The sequence below is a fragment of the Pagrus pagrus genome, assembly GCF_965226575.1.
Source record: "Pagrus pagrus genome assembly, chromosome: 15".
NCBI classification, from domain to species: Eukaryota; Metazoa; Chordata; class Actinopteri; order Spariformes; family Sparidae; genus Pagrus; species Pagrus pagrus.
The window spans coordinates 26,232,252-26,251,368 of NC_140199.1; the positions used below are offsets into that span (position 1 = coordinate 26,232,252).

A 19,117-nucleotide genomic window follows, 5' to 3' on the forward strand; every position below is an offset into this window, starting at 1 on the left:
TTGTTTAAACATGCATTAACTTATTTTTTTTGTACTTGGTGGCATCGTTACAGGTAATAACCACAGCATTTACATATTATAAAGCTAAAGTTGTTGTGGTGAATGTGTTACTTATACATCCAGCTGACACATGTCCCGAAGCAACACAGACCGGAACATTGAGAGTGAACCAAAGCTGTAAAGTTGCAGGCCATCCATCGATGATGTATCAATGAACGATTGAATTATCCAATGTTATTGGTGCAAGGTGAAAACATCAATCCGTATCACATTTTTTTTAAGATGCGCCTTTATTTTGAAACTACCCTGGCACCAGTGTCACCTTGTCCATCCAATGAACCTCCTTTGTAAACTTTCAAACCTGTAATGGCAAGCAACCAAGAACAAGACAATGAGGATATTGACTCCCCTCTCAGGAATAAATCAACAGTGTGGAAATGCAGTACTTTTGGCTTTGGAGGAAAGACAGGTGAACAGGCAAACGGAGCTTCTCACACAGCGGTCGGCTTACTTGTTGCTGTCACTACAGCAATATAAGCTGCTTGTTTCAACAGTGTTAGCCTGAAAAAAAATGCATGCCGACTGAAATTCAACACTGCTCTCCTGTTGGGAGATGCTGTGACTTAAACCAACCTGTGAGTAAGACTTTTTTGTCTTCTTGACAGTTATTATCGAGCCGTATTTTATACTCTTTTTAACTGTTTTTGTCTGCTGTGAAGCCATGTCTTATGTGTGTGAGTGGAGTCAATTTCAAGTAAATATTACTGTTCTCAACTCAATTACTGCATTGTTGTCCAAAGAATCGATATACTGTAGTATGATTTCTTGATGGAGCTGGTGATTTACACCCCTAGTGATGATAATGTGTGAGTTTTTCAGAATGAGTGATCCTTTTTCGCTTAGTTCTTTGATCCATTTTTTTATATACAGATATGTCTTAGAGCAGTTTAAGTTTGACCACATATTGTCCAGTATTAAGAACACCGCAATTTGGCCAAAAGACTGAGATCAAGTAACTCAATATTAGGTGAATTCTATACAGGTTAGGATTTTGTATTTCAGAACAAAGTATGTGCTTCTCATTTTTCTTTTTGCTCTCAACTTTTGCAGAGTGGAAAAAAAGAGGATGAGTTACAAAAATGGGATTTCATCAGAGTTTAAAGAATATTTTCCCCACAGTACATTAGAATCATGACTTACTTATCATTCAGCAAATATCACTTTACTCATATGCACAATGGACACCTCAGGGTAACCATTTCAATATTATTTGATAAGAGACTCGTGGGTAGTGATGCCTGAAATGATTTGGGCCCAAGTGCATAGTGAGAGAAAGAGGAAACGGGAGCAGTTGTGAAACGCTCTTTATTCCCTCTCACCGTCCTCCTGGTATTTCAATTTCCAGTGATGTTCTTTCACAGATTCAGAAGAGATGCTGTGGGTTGCAAGCCTGTGCTATGATTTACCACCTTCTCCCTCCCTGTTTCCATGTGGGGAAGGGCAGGTACCGCACAGCGAGAACACTATTATCAGATCAGCAGCTCAGCATCAGATATCAGAGGTAGTAAACTCCATTTCATCTCCGCCACCTGTAGTGGAATGAAATGTGCGAATGGGAACCATTAGTACTGAACCAGTGTAACAGGCTGCAATAAGCATGGAGATGAGTCAAGACACAGGCGTGTTGCAGGAGATTGACAGATGATCTGATCTCTGCAGCAGGGAAATGGGGTCTATGTAGTTTGAGGACATCTATTTTCAAAAAGTCACAGATTTCTTCCTGCCCTATAGTCTCAAAATTGACTGCCCTTTTATCGCTCTTTCATATCCAAAACCCTGCTACACCCATTCGAGCTGCAATGATTAGTCAATTCATCGATTAGTCAGTCGAAAGAAATTAGTAGCCAACTTTATCAAGTTGATTTATTGTATATGCCAATTTTCAAGCTAAAGTGTCAAACATTTGCCAGTTCCAGCTTCTTAAATGTAGGATTTGCTGCTTGTCAATGACATTTATGATAGTAAATAAAGAATCTCTGGGTTTCATGATTGTTGTTTGGCAGAAGAATCCATTTTAAGCCAATTTTAAGTCATTTTGGGCTTTATTTTTTCATTTGGCATTTGAGGAAGCAATTAATTGATTAATAGTGAAAATAATTAGCAGATTTTGTCAATAATGAAAATAATTGTTAGTTGCAGTGCTAGTCCTCATTACCGTCAACTATTCAAGATTCAAGTAGGGCTGGCAGTACAGCCTTAAAATAATATCACAATATTTTAGGCTGTATTGCGATATACAATATATACTTTGCAAAAGTCTTTGCGAAAGCACCTAATAAATGCTAGGTGACAAAATCAAATATCACAATATTTTTGACCAAATAGGCCCTACTTTGGTATCAATACTGCAACAATATTGTAGGGATGACTATTGGTATTTTCACAAAATATAATCACAATGAGATTTCTGAGCAATACTCATCAGTAATGGGGATATAAGGACTTAGTGGGTAAGGGCAAGTAGAACAGTCTGGTGAGTTTAGAAATAACATCACTACTGTAATGCAGCCTTTAAAAACAGGCACAGACAACACTTATATCAGCCATATCACGATATAATGATATCCAAAATCTAAGACGAGATACAGTAAAGTCTCATACCGCGATAACAATATATATTGTATATATTGCCCAGCTCTAGATTCAAGTTTAATTTAGTTGTCATTATGCATGTATAATTAAGTATCTGTTTGCAATTCCTGAAAATGCATACACACAAAAAACAAAATCTCTACAGACTAATTAATAAATAATAATCAAGTCAGGAACAGGATGTTGTTGAGGATGAGTTAAGGAGTCTCACAGTCTGAGGAAAGAAACTACTCCATAGTCTGGTGGTATGGCAGCAGATACTTCTGTATCTGTTGCCAGATGGCAGCAGGGTGAACAGGCAGTGGCTGGGCGTTGTCTTTTAGTATCCTTTGGGATCTGTTCAGACACCTCACTTCACTGAGATCACTGATGCTCGGCCGATCGGTACCAGTGATGTTTCTGGGTGGTCTTCTCTGTGCGCCACTCTGCAAGAATGTTGATTTCCTTCTAATATGAACTCTCATCGTCGTTTGTAATGCCATTGATAGCATACTTACTAATATGCATACTTAAAAATAGAGTTCTCTCCATGTCTGGGTGTACAGTCATGGGTGTATGGTGTGAACAGCAAGGGGCTGAGCACATGACCCTGGGGGGCTCCAGTGTTGAGGATTTAAGCAGAGGGTTGACTGCCACGTCAAACGTCTGCTTGTAAGTAAACCCAGTATCCAATTGCAGAGGGTGGTACTCAAGAGTGTTGGCAGGGATCGTCTCATGGTCTGCTGCACTTAATCCAACACCACATCCAAACCCTACATTTCCTTTTCCGATGTTGATGAGTTATTTTGTATATAATATTTGTATAAGTAACACTTATTCTTTGTTGAAGCCTTCTTCTTTTGTAATTCCATAGTGTGAGTTTAAACAAAGAAAATAACTCAGTGCTACAATATACTGTATAGATTGATTCTCTTCAAAAGAAAAAAATAATTACCACAAGGTGTGTTGGTAAAATAAGTCATTTTAATGAGCTTTTAGGAGATAGAGGTATTGTACAGAAGCCATGCAGTGAAGTCAATGAAGCGTGGGGTTTCATAGTCTTTCTCAATTAACTGTACTTCACATATGTAAAAATTGTAACTAGCTAGTCAGCATCTGTTTAGAGCTTTCTCCTCCCTTGAAAGGCATTTAGTGGAAATGCCAATGGGATGCTGTGGGCTGTTTGCTAAAGTGGAAGACGAAAATGAAGAAATAATTGTGTCTTGGCCTTTGACCAGTTATTAGTTTAGTGTGTGTTTAGAAGTTTATTGAAAATGTGAATGTAATGTACGTGTAATGCAATGTAATGTAAAGAAAGTTTCATTCGCATTTCAGTCCGTGCTGAGCCAAAGCAATAAAACCTGTTTAAAATTTGAAATTAGGGCATTTGCATTATTTATTTGTTTATTGTGACTTTAGTCAGACTGGTGAGCTGTGAGCTGTTGACTAGAGGGTGGCTGGCATTACATCTGTGGTGGCTGTCAGCATAGCAGAAATTCCCTTGAGCCACCCTTTAAACCCTGTGGTGCGCTGCAGCGGAGACCACAGCATGTGCTGAACATTCTGAAAGTTTCACTTCTCTCTATAGTACGATACAGTATAGTACATCACATGCTTTATTGATACCATGGGGAACACAAGTGCTTACTTTTCCCTTTCATCGCATAATTATATTGATTATGTTATTACATATTTTGCTCAAGACAAAGACACGCTATGTATGGAAATTTATATATTGTTTTCAACCGTATTAAACCTTAGTCAAAGAAACACACTCTGACTTTGTTAATGTATACACTAGACATTTGTTGACCAGTGTAAAAAGTTATTCTTGAGCCCTGCTGATATAAAGTGCCTAGTCTTATGATGATCCGCTGAAAGATGCAGCAATACAATGCAATTCCAAATAGTACACATTCACTGGGCAAAATAAGAAAACTACTTTGTCAACCGTTCATGTTGTGTGCACGCATTAAAGGCTCATCCTGTCAGCCTGTCGTATCAGCAGAAATATATCCCTCTTACAGCCTTTATCTGCCCATAACGATGACGTGCTGATATTATCATGCATCCCTAATGTAGTCTACTCTATCTGAATATCTTGAGGAGATGGGACTGAGGTCAGAGTTGTCCTTCGGATTTAAGCGTCCAGGTACTGTGCTTCTACTGTATTTTTGAAGAATCACTGTGACATATATTCAGCCAAATGTTTCTGTCAGGGCTGTGTTGGCCTGTAAAAAACCCATTTCAATACAAATGAGTGCACGCCGTCTTTTATACAAACCATTACAGAATCCTTTGAAGCATTTGAAGCAGTCACTCAGAGGTGAGTGGATAGCACTGTGCGCTGGCCGACATACCAGTTAAGCTGGCTTTTAAAAGGAGAGATGTAGGTTTTAATTGACATATCTCATTTGAGACCATACTGCATATGAATGCATTTACAAATGTCAAATGCAGCTCTTACAAATGCATCGACATAATGCAGCTGTTACATAAAGATGTTTGGTAGAGAGATAAGATATTTTTATCTCTTCATGGAGGTCTATATTGCGAGTAAGCAGCAGGTGGCAATTCATAGTAAAGTATCACTCAAATGTCTTTCTCACCAGGTTTTTGCAACACAAACTGGATAATGAGCAGGACGTTTTGCAGTTGAAAAATAGTCAATTATACTGATATGCTACACATACTTAGCTAATATCGGCTAACTCATTGGCTTGGCTAATTTATGGGTTATACGGGGGAAGGATATTATTTTTTTCATCTTATTTCAACAGTATTGCTCATCTCCATAGATAAATCCACAAAAAATAGACCACATGCTTCATAATTCTAAACATTCTCTTCGGATTTTAGTTTTCTACGGATTAGTCATTCCATTATGTGTTGAGGCCCAGAGACAAACCCTGTGACAATCACAGCCAAGCTGCGATTAGCAGGCGTAAAAGTCACCCACTGAGGTGAAAGATTTAGAAAAAGTCAAAACTGTCGTCTGGAATCAGCTGCATGCGTTTAAGACCATGTGGCTAAGTGGTTTCTATTGTGCAGAGCAGTGCGCCTTGTGACATGGATAGGGCATTGTTGATGCTAAGCAGGCAGCTCAGAGTGGTCATGGCACCCACATGGCCTGAGCTCAGCGAGGGTTTAGAGATTTAAAATGTGGTCATGAGATGACTAAGGCAGAGGGATTAGAACCTCTGAGATCTGTGCCTCACCCGCTCCGCATTAGAGAAAATGAGAGGTTTAGTGGACCACCAGGCTCTGTTGACATTAGATGCAGCTGAATACATTATCTACTTTACTGCACTGCATGTAGGTTTACTTTTCAGCTTCCCATTATGGGTTATTCAACAGAATAGAAAAGGAAAGATGAAAATCACAGAGATATGGTGTGCAATTATAGCCTTTAAATGTATTGCACTTTTTGTGCTTGGCTCAATTTTGAAATATTTTTTCAATTTTTTTGTTTTATACAGTCTATTTAACAAAAATATACATTTCTCCACTGCTTTTCCTCCATGTTATACTGACGTTCTCCTTGGCTGCTGCTTCATGTCCTGCAGCCGTCCATTTTCTCTATCAGTTGATAACACAGTGGCATAAAAGCCAACTGCCCATTACTGCTTATCATATGTTATCCTGCTTTACTTTATGACATCTAATAGCCTGTATCAAAATGTGCAATAATACATGATTGTTTCCCCTTTCTGACCGTAGCTTTAACTGTGTCTTTATTTGTTGATGACAGTAGTGCTGTACATTTCCAATTGGCCTGATCTTTACGAGGATATACCTAGTTATTTACTTTGGCTGTATTTCCAAAGGCGTGGATATTGGCCGCTGCACTGCAGCCACACAACTGTGGTTAACCAACCCACGCTATTGCGGCAGCATGGCCAATTGGGGCCATGTTTCCTCTTCAGAAAAGAGCTCAACAGTATCGGTTGGCAGGTTTCTAATGGCAACCATTTTGAGAAATTGGCAACAAATCCTTCTTTGGTTGTCATAAACTGCAAACACTTTTTAACATATACAATTAGGGACAGCCAACAGCAAGATGTGTGCCCCCAAAAAATACATATTATGATATTTCTTGCATTAGTGATATTGCTTTTACAGTTTACATGACGACTTTGCACATGGCAACGCTGCATTTACTTGTGCGCGCCTAGGGATGTGTTTTACAGGCCATGTGGAACCAAATTAAATTGTTGGACTGTGTGGTGATAAGTTCAACTAACCAGTCAACATTACAGATGAGTGTGCTAATTGATTGACCTGACAAAGATTTTTGTACCCTGAATTTAAAAACAAAAAGGACATCTGTGAGTTCTTGAGAGGTGAAGTATCCCTGCATCTTTGAGCTGGATGGAAAATTATACTGCAAAGCTCGTACAACCTTATTCTGTAAGTAACACATCAAGTCCACTGGTTAAAACTAGCACATCGTACAGAATCGCGGGGATAGACAAGCTTTAACATGTTTTATTTTGGTTAGGGTTGGGCGATGTTTGCTGAATTGGCATATCATATGACAATGTCTACAGTGAAACATTGTGATGGCTATGACATCTTTGTTCATGAATTTGAGGCAGCGTGTCCCCTCAGTGTTGTTGTGTTAGCTCACCACTGTAGCTGCTGCTGTTTCCCACCGTTGCTCTAACATGGATCTCCAACTGTCTCACCCTGCAGAGGAAACTATCACCCGTTCCCACCGACATACATCCCTGTACCAGGTTTAAAAGGTTCCTCGTCTCCGCACCACATGTCCGTAACTTAGCTTTGTTCAGCCTCATATGCATAAAACATCGTTGGCCGAATAGCCAAGGAAGCTAAGGGTGTCTTGGGATCGTCTAACTGAGCCTGTTTAATAAGAAAATAATAAATAGGACATGGAAACATAATGTTAGTGCACTGAGCAGCTACTTACTTCTTTACATTTCCTCTCACCACATATCACAAACAACAACGGCTCTTGCCTTACGGCAGCTCTGAGGGGACACACCACTGTGCTCTCTGGTGGGGAGCCTTTTGAATCACGATGTTTCGATGGTCGGGGATTCGTAGAAGGCATTGTCCAGCGGCCCAACCCGTATTGTAATAAAGCTTTTTAAACATTCTTCAATTCCACTTTTGTATTATTAAGCTAATGTATAAGTAAATTCATAGCATTCTTATTACTCAAAATATAAGGTGACTAAAAAGGGCGACCGTATTTTCAGCTTGGCAACCACTTAAAAAAGTTAAGCCGTGCTGTTGTTGAGCCGTGCCGTCAGACCTTTAGTGTGGCTCTTAGCCTCAAACTGCATCTCTTTGCTGAGGAGGTTATTGTCACTCCTGCACTGCTGTGCGTGTCTTATGTGCTACTTCACATTAAAGGTTTCCACCGGCAAACCAGCAGAAGACTTCCATTGTGAAGAAGCAATAGGAAGTGCAATGTATGTGTCACCTAGCTTTGTGAGCAATAGCTACTATTGTTCAATTAAAATGCTCTAAACAACAACTTGTGGGCATATGTGCTGCCTATTTGTCAGCCAGTCAGTTTTAAATATTGCAGGGAGGAATAGTAGAAGATAAAACAGCCAGAGCACAATGGTTAGATGATTTGTCCGTGAGGCCAATCGTTATGCAAAACTGTCTGATAGATTCTTCGATAGTGTTCATCATCATCACATCTTATTATTAAGTGTGTCATCGTTGTCACTAATCTAGGATATCTTTCCTTTACCTTTAGAAAAGCCTGCAGATATGCAACACTCAAAGCAAACACTGGAGCCCTCATTTCTTCTTTCCTCTTCTAACAAGAACGAGTATATTTTTGTCTGGAAAAGTATGTTGCATAAACAGGTGCGCAGGGTTTATCATGTTCAAACCATCCTAGCCCATCACAATAATCATGAGAGCACTTGAGGCCTACATTAAATCTTTCATTTGCAGCCAGCAGCACCGCAAAAGCACATAATGGTGTTTATACATTTTCCCATCAGGGTCAGTCTTTCCAGCCGAAATACCCAGGCTACATATCCCAACCTTTATGTCTGTGTTTAGCACCAGTCAGCTCAGCACACTTCCCCATAGGGAATATGATAAAATACAGCTTGTAACAGAGGTGGGATGAAAAAAAAAAAGTTATATAATTAGGGAAACTGAATGAACTCTAACTGCATAATAGCTTTTCATTTGTGTGTCAAGTGCACATTGAGATCACTGCCACCCCCGTGCATACAATGAGCACTCAGTTAGGAATCACTCATATCATAATAGCAGTTACATCATCCTACAGAGGGAAGCACCTGCAGTGTTTGTGATTAAAGACAAACAAGTAAATTACATTTTAGAGTAATCCAATGGGGGTTCACCAAAACCCATTACCAAAACCTGTGGTGCAAATACTATTGATACTGATGTTATGTTTCCTGATTACTTTTGGTACTTAAGAATATATTCATGCGCAAACAGCCGTGTTGTATATACAGTATATTCACTCAGCTAGAACAGTCTCATAAACTGTAACGCAGCCTTTAACACCAGGATAATACAATATCTGTACAATCAGGATATGATGTGTGCTGCACAGGTTGTCTACACAGCCAATTAAGCTTGATTGGTTGTGTTACTTACAGTTTGCATTTATAGCAAGTGCTCTGGATTCATAGTTCAACCATCTGACCAGTCTCATATGTTTGTTTCGATCACATTGCAATTATCTGGTCTTGGCTTTCTCAACATGTTGCTGCTGCTGCAAGCGTTTTCATTTCATTGCACAAATGTCTGTTGTATCAACACTTCTCTGATTTGGCTGCACACTGCTGTTCTGACGGATTTAATGTTAAGACAAACTTACTTTTAGTGACGGACTCAGGATGTTTGATGAGCATAGGTTAGAAAATGAAATGGCACCGGCTGCATGCAATGGGGCATCAACGCACAGAAAGTCATGACATATTTGTAGGGAAAAGAGGGAACTTCACCACATTATGTCCACTGGATGGGCACCGTAGAGGGCATCTGATCATATTTTATCACTATAGTGGCATCCAAGAGGGCACTTTTGCAGTGTTTATTTCAACATAGGGGTGGGTGATCAGCGAAGTTGATTTTGCCAAAAGACATTATTGATTTAAGTTGGAACTTCTTTTGTTCCATAAGAGAACCATTGAAGACGCACTCGTTCGTAGGAAGTAAAACTGACATTTGGCATTTACTGTTAAATAGGTGTGTATCATGGCATGGAAAATGGAAAATCTAATGAGGTATAAAAGCCATTTTTCATTTCACTGTGACATTAAGAGCAAATTAAAAAGCTGTTTTCCTAAATGAGTGCTCTGTTCGCAGGGAGCTGGATCCCCCGGTTCAAACATCACTGACCAGCTGGATTAACAAACATAGGCATGATGTGTGCAGTCTACTGATGTCAAGTCCAGTTCAAACAATTAATTCTCACAGGCAACTAAGGTTTCCTGGTGCAGCTGAAATTGTGGGGGAGTGTGAAGGGAGTGTCTGGCCCAGCGGTGCAGAGCATGAGTTACAGTGTCCTCTCAAATGTCTCCTTGTCTCAGTGATCAAATACCTTACAGTAGTCGCTTAATGAATTGTCTCGCTATCTATGAACTGGTGTATGTGCTGTGTAGATAAACAGAGAGGAGGACAGAGATAAGGCTTTAGCACCAGCTGCTTGCCTGGATGTTTAGCCTGATCTCATTCTGTTTTGTTATTTGAATGCTATCTCTAGCTGGGTGTGAGCCATGTGCAGGCCAGTCTGTTAGCCGTGGCTAATCACTCCTGTCATTAGAGCCTCTCACTACCACTGATTACATCTCACAGTAGGTAATGAATAACTCTGCAGTGGTCCAACGAACAACACTGACTGAAGGGTTGCTTCAATTTTATTTTGTTTGCTGTTTTTTGTGCATGTGCATGTGCACGTGCATGCGCACGTGCGTCCATGTGTGACTTTGCTTAAAGTTTCACGTTCCTTGACCTTCCCTAGTTTTGAGTTACAAACTGGAGTTAGTCAGTTGGGGTTACGTTACTGTGATACTGTGGTATATTACAAACTTGATTTTGAGGCGGTTTTCAAGTTGAAATCAACTGTGATGTAATTAAGGATGGGTACCACACCCCAGTAATAAACAGGCCCCTGGGCTAAATTATTAAAGATCCCCAAGAGACATGTTCTAAGAAGTATATAAAAGACTTAACTTTGACTGTTTTTGATATGGTTTTTGCTACAAAAAGTTATGTTATTTTGTTTAAATCCTTCAAGTTACACCTACTCATTCTCTCACATTAAAAAAAACCCTCCTGAATCTATAATTATGCAAATATGTGTAATGTCAAAATTCAGTGTATGTGCACTGGGTGCTTCATGTTTCCACATTACACTTGTGTATGCTGAATTTTCAGGGTTGGCTCCCATGTGATGTCATGAATCATGCTCGTAGGCCTGCCTCTTAAAATCAGATTTTTAATGAGCACAGAGAATGTGGGTGAGAACAGCCTTCTATTGTCAAGCTCTGCACATACATCTTTATACACAGTGATGCTCAATCAACTGTGGGAACAAGAAGAAAAAAACATTTTGGACTGGAGGGGGTCTTTAAATACTGTAGTGTTGATAAGCTCCAACATTAACGGCACTTTTACCTGTACTTTTTAACGTTTTAGTGTAGTTTATTATCACGTTGTTACAGCCTCTCCTCTGCTGAACAATGCACGTTACTCTAATTGCAATAAAACCTTTGCGAGCAAAATAACAATACATTCAACAAGCATAAAAATGTAAACATGTAGAAAGTGATATTTCAATCTGCTCTGATCTTCAGTCTCCCTCTACCATCGGTACCTGTAAGCAGTATATCACATCAGCAGAGGGAGGAGGACTGAAACTGACTGATGTCTGTGTTCTTTATTCTTTCTGAACTTCACTCAGTATTTTGATGTCAGGAACATTATTTATCTTATTGACATTTAAGGTTTGTTTTGAGTGAGATATTATTGAGTTTATATTGAGTTTGCTGTTATAAACATTACTGCTGCTGCTCTAGAAAAAATATAGATATATTAATACTTTCAATTCTACTCCTTTTCTCAATTTATTCTTTTTTAGAGTAATACATTTTTTAGTACGCATATTATTTCGTAATAAAAAGGAAACGATAAGGAGTTTCAATAAAGTTAGTCCTATCAATAAAATCACCCATCCCTAGAAGTGCTCACTAGGTGGAGTGGGTTTTCCATTAATCACAGGGTTGGTGGTTTGATCCCCAGCTCTGCCTGTCCACATGTCGAAATGTCCTTGGGCAAGACACTTAACCCCAAATTTCTGGCAATGGTCAGAGCAGCATGGTAGCTCGCTGCCATTAATGTGTGATTGTGTGAGTGAGTAGTGGAGATGCAGCAAGTGCAATTTTCTTGGCCGATTCCAGTTTCTGATTTTCTTCTTTTTTTAATGGGAAATTAAATGATGTGTTTATAATAAAACACTGACTATTAAATAACTAATAACATTGTAAGCTGTTTTAATGGCCTGCTACTGAAATGTCTAAGTTAATTTCAGCTCCAGTTTTTAAGCATTTAAGCAGAGTACTGGTATATCCGGGACTATTACTGTGAAAGCTAAGGAGGAGACTGTCTGTAATGTGCTGCAAACTCGCTGATTCCAGTCCCCAGTCAGTCAGTCAGTGCATCTCCAGTGAATAGGAGGCAAATTGTAAAGCACTATATGAATGCAGCTGTTTACCTTTTTCCTGAATGGAAGCCCTAATCATAACACTGTAAAATGTTGCTCTATAGTAACGTAATGTCACCTTGATGCCAAGCGAAAGCTTTAGGTGATAGGAGTCACATGTTGAACAGAAAAGTCACACTGTATATTCTTAACAACAGATATGTATATTTTACAGATAATATAGCACTGTCTGTTGGAGAAGCAGACTCTCCTCTCTAGGATGTTTGACATTATGCATAACATCTCTTCTCTGGTGCTCTGCCAACTCAGTCTGGACAGCTGAGTCTGAATATGTGGTGCAGCTGTGTGGCTGTGGATACATGAAATGCGATTTTGTTGTTGCTGTCTGAGCTGTCTGTATTTACTTAATGAATGCATTTGTTAATGGGAGAAGTATGTGGATGAGGGACATTGGTAGCCACTGGGGGACGTTTATCCTCCTGGGAACGCCAGGTGTGTTGACAAGCGTGGTGATAAGGGACATGTTTTTACATAAAATGTGACTGAACATGGTGACATTAATTGTCAAATTGCCAAGTTAGAAGTCATAAAATCAGGACCATTACAGGGCTAACATGTACACATTCACGCATACAATGGGACGTTTGTTTTCCCACTTAACCTGAGCTGCAGATGTTTCTTTGGCTGTTTGAGGGAATCAAAAAGTAAAAACATACAAACTGCACACAGAAAGAATCAGTCTTGTCGCTGTGAGGAGCTGCTGCCAATCAAATGGTTTTAATCTCATGAAATAATTCACAAAGCAGCCAGTCTCATACCTGCTCTGGCCCCAATTTGTTATTAATTTTACATCCTTTTCTGTTCCAATCCATTATTCACCCTTCTGTTGCTTTTTTGGGTCAGGCTCTATCAAAGCATTTTTAATTGATCAGTATTGGCTATAAAGCACCATCCATTTCAAATCCATTTAACTTATTGTTCTCTGTGCTCCTGTAAAAAAGCAGAGTGTCGCTTATGGCTGTTTTAAATATGAATATGACAGGACAGTCTGCTGCTATTATTATTCTAATTGGGATGTAATAAGGTTGTAAACACGGTGATTGAACAAACACTCTTTGTGTTGCAGTTTGTGTGAGCACGCTAGCATTATGGGTAAAATAGCACCGACTGATATTTAATTTATGAACCTGTGTGCTGCTGGCATCTCCCAGGTTTTTATGACTCCGATCTTTGCATAATTTATGGAGCATTGTTTTTCATCTGGTCGCTTGATCAATCGGATGACATACTGTTTACGGCTCCGTACTGTAAATGGGGATGGGGAGGAGCCACTCAAGATCTAATATAGTGCTTTTGTTACACTGATGAGTCCGCAATTTTCATTAGCTGCACAAAGGGGAGGAAGCTGGGATGAGATTTATGACCACATCAAATCTATTGAGAAATTGCTTTTTTTGGGGGGGTTAGCACATGTGGCACTTTGTTGCTGAATGCCCATGATTCCAGGAAATTCTGTCAACAACCACTTTACACAACCTGGATAAGTTTGTTGTACCATAACAATGGATCTCAATTTAATGCACATAGAGTGTTTCAAAGCACAGAATTGTGAATGTTAAAAGCAAGGAAAACCATTACATTAAAGCCTGTCTAAAATTTTCTTTAACATATTCCATTATTTGTATTGAATTGTTGGATAGGCAGGTGTTTATATTATTAAATCCCATTTATATCAGTGAGGCTAAGCTAAATGAAAGAAACCTCTGTTTAATGCAGTACAGTTGACCACAAACTAGCACAACAGAATCAACTGGGTCACAAATCTCTAATACCCCTTTCACACTGGACAAAAAACCCACTAAACCCACTAACATCTGTCTTTTGTCTTTAATGTAATTGGGTACAATCAGCATTTACTCCCACATCAAATGACTCTGCAGCAGTCAACGGTGTTTATCGGCCTATAACAAGGCTTGTGTCAAGTGTGTTAAACACGCAGCATCTGATGGGAAATTAAAATAACTTTACTTTAAAGTAAAGTTAATTTACACAAGGTAGGGCTATATGGGAACAGCAGGTGTGTGTGTGTGTGTGTGTGTGTGTGTGTGTGTGTGTGTGTGTGTGTGTGTGTGTGTGTGTGTGTGTGTGTGTGTGTGTGTGTGTGTGTGTGTGTGTGTGTGTGTGACACTCGCTGTTGAAGAGATGAGACAGCGAGAGAGCGCAGCTGGTACTGAGATATCGATTATATTTTTGAAAACACTAACCCAAAGATAGTTGCTCATTTGAGTCAATTTGATTGATGAATTTGTAAAATCTTGTTGGCTTATGCTTATTTAATTTCCAGCATCTGGTAACACTGGATAGTAAGTCATTGTTATCATTCATGTGCTCTCTGGTGAAGGCCTTTCACAATGTAATGAAGGTACAGGGCTCAGAAGTAATTGACTGTCAGCCATCTGCAAAAGGACAAAGGGATCATCTAAGACTAAAGTAAAGATTTTGATTTGTGATTAAAAATTAGTGGGGATAGCAACAATATCGGCCGGACACAGATTGTTTTGTTCTCAGTATTGACAATAGTCCGCCAAAATAATTTGGAAAGCATCAGCATATCTGATATCAGCAAAAATCTTACGATTACGATTTCCTAAAAACTGCCTCAGTGAGTCACTGAAGCTGTATTTACACATCTGAAGAGTTTGGTCTCACGTAAGTTTGATTTTTTTATGTGAATTTTCCAACATTTACCATATCATGGTCCGTTGCTACCAGTAAATGTCCTCGTCAATACAGTGATAATGATTTCCGCCACATACAGTAGTCCAGTGCTAATATTTGACTGGAGATAGTGACAAATGTAACAGTCAAGATAAGAGATTGTTGAAGTGGCACATCAGTCGGATTATGTCAGTGGATCTCAACTTTTCTCCTTCTAGTCCATTTTATTCTGCTCCAGTGCTTGACTGTGCTGCTGTTACATATTTAACAGACACTGGTTTCAGGCGGACCCGCTCAAAAACGCTCCGCTGTCAGCTATCAAAGAGAAGCACAATCCACACCTACACTTAACAGCTGGAAAACAACAGTAAGGTGTCATTACTTCACTGCTTCAGTGGTAACTGACTCAGATCCACATATCCTCTGTACAACAATTTCAGCTGTTTTGTAGAAATGAATGGATGTATTCTGACGTAAAACAAGACAAAACAACTCATGGGGACAGAGCAGCACTACAGTTTCATACAGCCTCAGCATGAACGGAACATTTTGCTGCTGATTATGTGGTGGTACAGTCTGTGAAGGTAGACTTTATAGTCGATTAGCATTTACCTGTTAAGTGAATGTTGTATTTTTCAGCTAAAACTGGGTTTGAATAAATCATTTGGCTGGTAAGATTTCAAGAAACTAGTCAAAAGACAAGGTTCAAAAGCATAAACATGATAATTATCACTTTATTTTCCAACCATGGGGAGTCTTTTCACCTCAGAGACCCCTGCCAGCTCCACTCTTACTTTAATTTTTCTTAAGACATGAGTTTTAACCTTCACCTCTTTCCTTTGGCTTTCAAACACTAAATTATAACAAAAAAGCTACTTTGTAAGTTTTGTCAACTTTAACAAAACTGCCTAGAAAACAATTTCACTCCTGGTTGGTATATTGATGTGACTGTGAAGAGATTTCTTCATTCTTGTTCAATCTGCTGCAGGGAATAAATGACCAGTACATAGTAGTTATAAAGTACTAAGTATTGATTTATATCTTTATTTTTACCACCCAGCGTCTAGTGATAATCCAATCAGTCTATCAAAAGATCAGTCTGAATATTTGAAGTGTTGTATTTACTCATTTCCAGGAGGTAGGAGCTAGGAGCAGTAGATTCTGGATTAAATAATGGCTCCTGCTGCTGGGGACATGTTTGGCCTTGAAGAGTTCATAAAATGCGGTGATTTCTGTTATCGAGACAACTCTGACAGTCTGTCAACACCAAAGCACACAAACAGGAAGAGGTGGAAAAAGAACTCGATGCGGGACGAGAGGCGATCGAAGGAACACAGACAGAGGAAGAAAGAGAGATACGAGCAGTTTTTTTTTTTCTTTCTTTCAGGGAACGTAAAGCCCCTGCACTTAGGGGATAAAGAACCGCATCTTGACTCTCGGTGTAATCTATAGCTGTGATTGCTTCATTCACTTCTCCCCACCCTAACTTCAACACCGTCTGCTCTTTCTCGACCACCCCCTGCCATCTTCATCATCAACGTTTAATCATTTCACCTAAGAGATATGATGGCAGAGATACTGTACTAATGGGCGAGTGTTTTTATTCAGCAGAAAAAATAGAAGGAGTTGTGGTTAGATTGTGGTTACATTATACGCATTAAGGTAGAGCAGAGTGTAATGGAACCATTGCCCTCAGAGTTTCATCAAAGCATTATAATGTTGTTGAAAATACAGATAAATGAGACTCCTGGACCACTACGAGAGGACCGGAAGAGTGTGAGACATTTTTCTTCAAGCGCTCGGTCTCTCGGTCAGCAATCTCTCCGGTTCCCCTGTTCATTAAGTTTGAAGGCGCATCGTTGTTAGCCTATGTAAATGAGATGCGGCGTTCCCATGTCAACCAAGGGGAGATTTGGAATGGGAGCTATAGAGAGAAATAACTTCCCTCTTCAGGGTGGCTGGTTGTGCAGGTCTGAGTTTTCTCATGTGAAAGGGATCAAAGCAATCTTACTCAGCCCTCTTAAGAAAGATAGATGTACGAATGTGGGAAATCAAATCTGCTTCAAAAGGGAACACCACTGGGAGCCGGAGAGATGAGACGGCAGTGGGAGAATAGGAAACCAGTGTGAAATCGCTCTTGTTGTTGCACTGTAAGAGAAGAGAACACAGCTGTCTTCTGCTGTCCACAGAGCTCTCATGCAAAATGTATGTTATTTAGGTTCAGTGGTGTAAAATATGTCTGGGTGTGTGTCTGCACAGAAAGCAAATGGGTAAATGCATACTGTACAATGTGTGTGATAGAGATACTGAGTGGAAAAAGAGGGGGGAAATCACCCTTACAAATGAAGAAGTGCTTCTAGTATGACTCAGAGATATTGTCAAACATGCTTTGATATGATAGTGTTGAAGCTTGTGAGTCCCCTCCGGTCCCTTTAGCATATGCAATGAAAGCTGATTTCACAGCTTATCGCCTGCTCTGAGAGTAAGCCTTGTGAGGAAGGTGTGACATCAAATAGCTGAGACAGATAGAAGCTAAAAAACCTTTTCTGTTCCTAATACTGACACGTTGCCTTCCTCCAGCTCAGAGTGGAGGCTGTGTGCTGTGGATTTGTGTGTGCGATGCTCAACAAGGCTCAACATACAATCTGTGTGATTTCCCCCTGAGCCTGAATAGACATATTTACTGTAGATCCTGTCCATCAGTTTGGTTCAGGCGCCACCATAATGTATGGAGCTCATACACTGTTCTTTTGTGCTGGTGGCTGGTAATTTTGATGAAGCAAGGTCATAACAAGGATGTTTTGTTAAACTGTTATGCCTAATAAATCTCACTTAAAAGCAATTCTTCTGGTGTGTAGGGTTTGGTAGGTATCCAGTTTTCTGGTCCAGTTTATGAGCTCCAACCAGTTTGATTTTGTGCCTACCAACTGAGCTGGCATTTGTCAGGTGTAAGGTCAAGTGGAGAGCTGTATCTGTTTCAAAATAAAAGCCCCCCCTAGTGTTTCAGCAGACAGATACCCTTCATTTCTTAAAAAGGCTTTTATTGTGAAACACCAGCAGTGTGTTGCTTGAAATGTTGCTGCTGCCATCTTTTCTCCAGTTTAACTCAGGTAAAGTCTTATTTTATGTATCATTTTGATGTAAAACTTAAAAAGAACAAAAGTAATGTTGAATTGTTGTTGTGAGAAATGAAAGCATCATGTGTTGCAGTTGCCCTGATGGACTGTACTGCTGCGACATTGTCATTCATGAGCTCTCATTGTTCCTCTCGGGGGCAACTGAACAACATCCAGTAGTAAAATTAAGTATACTGGTCCGGTCCTAAGGCTTTTATCAAAGCAATTTTAAAATGTTTAAATTGGCCCAACTCGTGTGTATAAACTCACTGTAGACTTAAACAGGTGCTTTAAGAAGTGGTTTAGTTTGCTCTCTCAACAAGAGTTGTGGCTGGGTTCAGTTTTTAAACTGATTGTGGTTAAAATAAGATAAGATAAGATGTTCCTTTATTGATCCCCCTTGGGAGAAATTTGCAGGTGATGTGGATGAATGACTCGTAAGTAGTTGGAGGTAGAAAAACGTATCCACACTTTCAGAGGAGCTTCTGAAACATCATGTGCAGCATAATCCATTATTCATGGTACATTAAAAACAAAATCTTAAATTAAAGCAGCTACATAATGCTTTCATTTGTTGTAGATTCTGGCGGCCCCTGTGGACAAATGTGGTGTCTAACTGCTCTCTTATGCTTAAAGATCTTGATCTTGTTAGCACGTGCATTTGTTTTGGAGGCAAAAGAAAGAAAGTAGAAAGCATAGTATTCTTCTTTTTTTAATTTTTTAATTTTAACAAATTTGCTTGCAGGATGTTTGAAGTAGGTAATGGGCTAATGTATGTATATTTGTGGCAATGTAAGAGCATTGACTGTAATACCACCATACCACCTGACTACATAGCAGCTCCTCAATTCATCCTAAGCACTTTGCAATACAAATGGTTCAAATTTTAGGATTCATCCAATCTGAATAAATCGTAATCCAACCTGGTGACAGGCATTAAGAATAATTATAGAAATTG

General features: G+C 39.5%; 1 protein-coding gene across 1 annotated transcript in view; it reads left to right on the plus strand.

The window, feature by feature from the left end:
- Positions 1-19,117, plus strand: part of LOC311270927 (protocadherin-15-like) — a 256,820-nt gene that overhangs the window by 63,085 nt on the left and 174,618 nt on the right. The gene's annotated exons all lie outside the window — the stretch shown is intronic.